This window comes from Acanthisitta chloris, unplaced genomic scaffold, assembly GCF_000695815.1.
Source record: "Acanthisitta chloris isolate BGI_N310 unplaced genomic scaffold, ASM69581v1 scaffold33067, whole genome shotgun sequence".
In the NCBI taxonomy this organism is placed as follows: domain Eukaryota; kingdom Metazoa; phylum Chordata; class Aves; order Passeriformes; family Acanthisittidae; genus Acanthisitta; species Acanthisitta chloris.
In genome coordinates this window covers 95,261-102,102 of record NW_008681853.1, presented here as the reverse complement: position 1 = coordinate 102,102, position 6,842 = coordinate 95,261, and the positions used below count along the sequence as shown (strand labels likewise).

The 6,842-nt window shown below is 46.2% G+C and overlaps 1 protein-coding gene across 1 annotated transcript in view; it reads right to left on the bottom strand.

The window, feature by feature from the left end:
* The window catches only part of LOC103805583 (metalloprotease TIKI2), a gene marked incomplete at both ends in the record, with an annotated part of 169,501 nt that overhangs the window by 67,457 nt on the left and 95,202 nt on the right, over window positions 1–6,842 (bottom strand). The gene's annotated exons all lie outside the window — the stretch shown is intronic.

The following is a 6,842-nucleotide window of genomic DNA, read 5'->3' as shown; positions in this document are numbered from 1 at the left end:
TCTTCCACATTTTCTGTCCGTGTTGGTGGTTGAACTCCAGCCCCTGGAGAGCACTCTGCTCGCTTATTTATTCCCTTCCAGCTGCAGTTCTTCCAGCCTCTGATGATCTCCTCGCAGATGCACAGCCATACTGCTGGAGATGGTGCTGGGACTGGTGAGCTCTGCCATACCTTAGAGCACTCCCAAATCCATTGTTCTCTGAATGTGTGGAGCAAACACACATCCACTTCTTGAAAGATAACAAGGCTCACTTGGCCTGAGGGGAACTCAGATGCTCACGGAGTACATAGAAGGGACGAAACTCCAAAGCTGCCCTGTTTTCAGTGACAGATTGGACTACACACCTCTGGAAGTGCCCTCCAAGCTGAATGGAGCTGTGACTCTAAGAGGATTTCCACCTTGGTCTTACAGATGGATCATCTCCATCCAGGCTGGCTGCAGCCCGACTGAGACTCAAGCCTTTGCTGCACTGGTAGCTGACAAGCAGCTCTCTCCCCCTATACATTACAGAGAGACAAGTCACTCCAAAAGAAGTCTGTCCTGAAATAACTTCTGCTTGCCACCATCATCCCGTGTTTTTATTTTCTCCCACGTCTAGCTGGAGGCAAAGTCCAGCTCTAGCAATAGCCAAACCTTTTGTAACGATGCCTTAGAAAAGAAAGCCAAAACTGCTCTATAGATTCCTAGTTGGCTTCTGATCAGAAGGCACTTGGTGGCAGCACATCAAATACACCCACGTGCAGTATAGCTGTCTGGACAGACATCCCTCCCACCCAGTGATCCATTAGGAGTCAGGAAGTGGTGTTGGCTACGGGTATCTTGTGGGATGGAAAGATTTTTGGAGACGTGGAATATGCCAGTCTTCCATTAGATACCCCATCACAGTTCCCAAGAAATGTTTGCAAGGCAGGAAGCCTGGCTACCAGTGGAAATGTCAATCCCACTCCACTCCCCATCAACACTGAGGTAAATTCCCCTCCATCATCTTTGGAACACCTAAACTTTCTGAAGCATTAGCTCCAGACATTCCCAAATTCAGCCTACCATCATCTGTCTTCCCCAAGTTGCCTGAATGTAAATGGACATGTGGGACATGCAGCTGCTGGAGTGACCTTCATCTGGGAGGTTAAGCCTCCCACCACGTATAGGAACAATAGTCAATCCAGGCACAATGACCCAACCTCATATGGCACTCCAGTAATGCAGGATTGGCTCCTCATCTGGAAATGCCCTCAAGCAACCTCCTATGTGGGAGTGGTAGCACGGACATGTCTTTCTCCAGGGATGGCTTCAAGTCCTCCTCCCAGCCCCAAGCGAGATTTGAGGTTTTGAGAGACAAGAAACCATTGCTGCAGTGAAGGGAAGTATAAGTCACTGGGATGCTTGTGGTTTCTACACTCCTCTCTCCTAGCAGGAAGTATTTTAATTTTTAATTCAAATGCATGAACTATCCTCTGATGAAGAAAGGCACAGCGAAATTTTCACATGGTCAAGAGCCCTGCTCCAAAGTGGTCTCTTAAATTAAGAGATAGTCTCCAGATGTGTCATTAATATTTCTATTATTGGTTCTTTTCAAAATCTTTTTGTACTCCCAGTCTGGTAAAATAATGGAGTGTTGGCCCCCTCAGGCCTGTTGGTGAGCAAAAGGGAATGGTGCCCATTTGGAATACCTACACCCAGTGAGAAGGCTTTGATTTAAGACCCCAGGCCTGAAGTGCAGAGCTGCCTCTCCGCTGCCCTGGGATACAGTGTCATCACTGCTCCCTGCGAGAGGGATCAGGGGCTTAATGGGATTTAGGGTGGAAAATCCAAGCTCAGCCTGAGGTGTCTGCAACACAGGACTTTGCAGAGAAAAGGGAAGAGAGACAGGTCTGTTCTTTCCCTCCTCTCTCATCTGGGACCTGCCTCATTTCTCTTGCCCAGGTGTGGGAGGGAAGATGGTAGTGTTACAGTCTGTTATTAGTGTCATTATGATCCTAATTGTATAATTATATACCATACATACCTAATAGCATTACCTTTAGTACCTTTAATAGCAATTATGAAAAAATAATTAATCTGCTGGCTAAAGAAAGCAGGAACCCAGATGCAGTGATGGAGCAGACCTCTGTCAGTCAGGAAGGAAGGAAGGAAGGAAGGAAGGAAGGAAGGAAGGAAGGAAGGAAGGAAGGAAGAAGGAAAGGAAGGAAGGAAGGAAGGAAGGAAGGAAGGAAGGAAGGAAGGAAGGAAGGAAGGAAGGAAGGAAGGAAGGAAGGAAGGAGGAAGGAAGGAAGGAAGGAAGGACCAATTAACCCTTCACATCCTATCCCTGGTTATTGAGCACAAGTGAAATCACTCTATATACCTGGGAGTAAAATTTGGAGGGGAGAAGCTGTTCCTTTTACTACACAATATTCACGATGCATCTTATTAAAAGAGTAAATATTGCACAGAGCACACCCAACATTCACTTTTTCCCTGAAGTGCTGGCTTCGGCGTTCATCCAAAGGCAAAACCTAATGCTGTTGATCTGACCATATTTTTACAGCTCTGCAAATACACAGGGGTGCTTGTATTAAAATTAATTACCATGAAAACCACACAAGTTCACAGGATTATTCCCAGGCAAACCTCCCTTATAAAACAGACGTTTGAGATGTCAGGCATCCTTCCCAAAGACACAGAAAAGAAGTCTGGGTGGTAGAGAGCTGAAGCTTTAAGACCTCTGCTGGCAGCACTTCCAAAATTCAGTGATTGCCCTCTGTTGCAGAATTCGGTTTCCATTTGTATTATCCAAAGTAGAAACTCGGATGTACAGGACAGGCACCAAACTCGGGCCAGAATCTTCACAGGAGCAATCACAGGAGTGATTTTGGATGATGCCAGTTAAAGACAGGATGACTCATGGACTACACAGGCTAACACTTTGGGAGAAAATGCCTCAACTCTGCATTATTCACGAAACATGCAGCCAATCTGAATGGCCAGGGAGTTACTGTCTTGTGCATTTAACATCAACGAATAAATCCAGGGAGCAGATACCTTCTGGAGAAAGCACATCTTACATCAGCTTCAGTGCATTGGGCTGGATGATCACCACAAACCCTCTTGCAACTGAAAGGAGTTTCCATGTTTCCCTTCTCACCTTTCATGGGGCTTAGGAGAAGGGGATAATTCAGACTCAATCTGATAAACTCTGTCTTAATCCTGGCCCTGCTTGCAGGCTACGGACATAAATCTTCTGTTTCAGGACTTCAGATGTTTTCAGGATCAGGAAGAATTTGCTCTCCCATACACATGCACATGAATGTCTAGAAGTTATTTTTGCTCTAGACTTTCTGTAGAAACATCAGAAGCTGTAACAGTGGAAGAGGAGAGTTTGAGCAGCCCAGATCAGCACTGCAGGCTGGGAGTAGAAAATTGGTGTCTGACTGGTATGCATGTTTAAGTGCTTGGATACAGTGACCTTCCTCTACCCCATTCCAGAGAAACCCTCCAGGATGGCAGAGAACAGACGGATAGGGTTATCTAGGTGTCTATCACCTAAGCAGTCTTCTGCTATTGTGGGAGCCATCACCACCATGTCTGCTGGCAGTTGACAGTTCGGTCTCCTGGGACCTGTAATGCAGAAGTATCTACATCTAACATGGAATCACAGAAATTAAGCCAGTTCTTCACAGATGCCTGCCTAATCTCCCCTGAAAAATCTCTCACAGTGGAAACTCCCCATTTTGCCCAATCTATTCCCACCCTACTGCTAAACAAGACCTCAGTAAGGTCAAACCTGACTCTCCTTGGCTGTACCTAAGGCCTAGCACTTCAAGTCCTGCACAAGAAGCAACAATTTGCCTCCTGCATTATTTGGTTATTTTGTGGTTTGGTTTTTTTTGCAGGGACTTTCACATTTGAAAATGTATATGCTCAGAACGAGGTTTATCTGGCCAAAATGCTCCGTGAAGCAATTGCTGTCTTCTCACTGCTCTGTGCCTCTCTCCCAAGCAAAGAGCACAAATTGGAGGTTTGAAGGAGCTCATCTGCACACCACACCTACCAGTCTCCATCTCCCCTTGTGGTATACTGCTCCTGACCCGAAGCATTTCTTGGTTCTCCCAAATTCCCATCCTCTTTTGTGCTTTGCTCCATGGCCAGACCTGTGCTGCAGTATTACAGGAATAGTGTGATGAGCTGCCAAGAGCAGTAACAAGGGACTCATAAACTTTCCCTCTCAGCCAGGAAAAATACCCCAGGACAAGGAGTCCACTTGAATTGCAGACAGGAGGAGGGAAAGAATGGGGAACCTATTCGCTTGTTTTGCTGTTTAAACAAAAACGTGTTCTCCAAGCTATATCCACACACTGCTTGGCAAGCACAGGAATATTAAGTAACCGACTTTGTTGGAAATGCTGACAGCACGACCCTGCAAGACATTCCTGAGCATGTGAAGTGTGCAAGACTGAGATCTGGAAATGTACATGTGTGTCTTTGTGTCTGTAACTGAAGAGATGCCCTTTGGGAAATTTTGTGAAGACACCAGCACAACTTTGAATTCCCTCCCATTTCCTCTTGAGAACAACTCGAGGTGAAAGGGGTGCCTCGGCAGCATCCAGAGAGGAAAAGAGGTTCATGTCTCTCTTCAAGTCTTACAATATTTCCATCTTGCCTTCCCTGTTTGTGTTCACTTCTCTCCTTTGCCTGTCCCTCTCTCCAGGATGGAGCATGTTGGAGGCTCTGTTCCAGCTGGAACAATGTTCATCTGAGCTCCGCGGTTTCTCAACCAGGCAGAAGCCAGGTCCAAGAGGACTTAGGGCTTTCCTCTAAGCCATTACTGAAGTGTTAATATTACCACCCAGAAGCTCTTAGATCCGCATTTTGCTGCTGGATGCTCGTTAGGCCTGTAACCTTCTCTCCATGGGGAAGCAATGGCTTCACACCAGCACACCAGCTGGCTGCCCCATTAAGTTCAGGTTACCCAGAGGAGAAGATGGAGGGCATCAGCATCTTGCTCAGGCAGTTTAATGTATCAACATTTCACGGTGGTCATGAGAGCAGGGAATCTGCAGGATCATTACTATTCCACAGAGGGAGACATGTGCAAACAGAGAACCATATAAATATATACAAACAAATATATACACACTCAACCCCCAAATCTCAAGTGTCCTAGAGTTTTGGCATTCCTTTAAAGAGATTTATTTCATCCATAAAATTCCCTGCAAGCTTGCTTTCTTGTAAATCTGTAATACAGACTGTCAAATCCCTTCTACGTGACTAAGGGAAGGAAATCTGCCAACATCATCTGAGGGCAGTCATTAGAGGCAGGCAGAACCTCATCAGTCCACCTGGCTTTGTCCAAGAGGAGAAGCCTCTGGTGTGCTGGAGGGTACAAAGATGCTCCTCCTGGCCACAGCATGGCCTGTCAGGACACAAACCTGGGAGAGGAAGAGGCATGTTTCCTTCCTTGCAATAAACCAAACAAATTCAACGATGCCACCCCCACCAGTAAGGAAACATCCTTCAGTAGTTTTCAACTGGAGATCTCAATTTACTGAACAATAGAAAGAAAAAAAATCAAGCTCTTTATTGGGGGGGAAACTGAGGCAGAAATTTGCACAAAGCTGGTGACAGAAAGCTAGACTTGGCTTTTCTGCTGACAACTGGGTAAGGCAGCTGTGTTCTTACTTCTGGATGCGCCACACATTTCCTATGTGACCGACCCTTGCTACAACTGCCCATACAGCCAAGAATGAAAAGTCAGCAGTGCCAGTCATATAGGCTTAGCTCCATGAAGGAGGAACACAGAATGCTAACTACAACAACACACAGGGGTGGAAAAGCCTCACGAAGACCTGCTCTTGATCTGAGCAGGATCTGGCCCAGCAGGGTAGTTATCCTGCTTCCAGCAGCTGCTGCTTCCAGGTGCTACAGGAGAAGGTGTCAAAGCCTCCATCTGCTAGGAGTGGTGTGATTCCTTCCTGACCTCAACCCTTGTGAGCTTATGCCTGAAGCAGGGGAACTGATGGCCCATGTGATTTTATCTTCACCGGCGTAACTGCAGATGGTATTTGCCTTGCTAAAAAATAATTGACCACAATATGAAAGACGTGTTGAAAGCCAAAGGTTAGCATGGCTAAAATGTGTCAAATTCAATTACTTGGGACAGAAAGAACTATTGCTACAGGAAGAAAAGGTGAGGTGCTTATGAAAGCAATGGATAGTGGTTTTCTGCTCTCTCTCCATTCTTTCCTTTCAGGTTTCATTGCTTTCAGGTGGTGTGATTTGAGTAGCAGCTGCTGGGAAAGCCAACCTGGGCTACTCGGAGATTCTTCAGGATGAAGTTGTCTCATATTTTGTGCTGTTGGGAGGGGTCTGACCTATCTGTTGCAGATGTAGCCTCCAACTCAGGAAGTTCTCAAAATGCCTGTCTGCTCCAAACCAGCCAGAAACACGTGGGAAAAGGTCATTGCGCTTACACACTGAGTATTTACTGTCAGCTCCTGTCTGATGCTTGGGTGTGATCTGTGCCAGTTCTTATGGGCTAACACCATGATAGTGGCAACATCCTCATTTCTGGGAAGCAGCTTTGGGTTAACAAGAGACATGGTTTGCTCACAAGGAAGGGTGGGTGCAGGATGGACCCAGGGCTAGAGAAGATGTGAAGCTGAATAATGAAAGTGTGATGTAGCACTTATGTTTTGTGGCAGTTTCACCTGCTTCTCTCCTGGAACCTCTGAAGGGTGCTCTGAGACAGAGCAACACAGCAGAAAAACCATTACACTCACTGGTACAGACTGCCCATCGCTCCCAAAATAGTTCTCAGTGTAATGAATGTTAAAAGAGGAAAATGGGAATGTTTCAGGAACTGA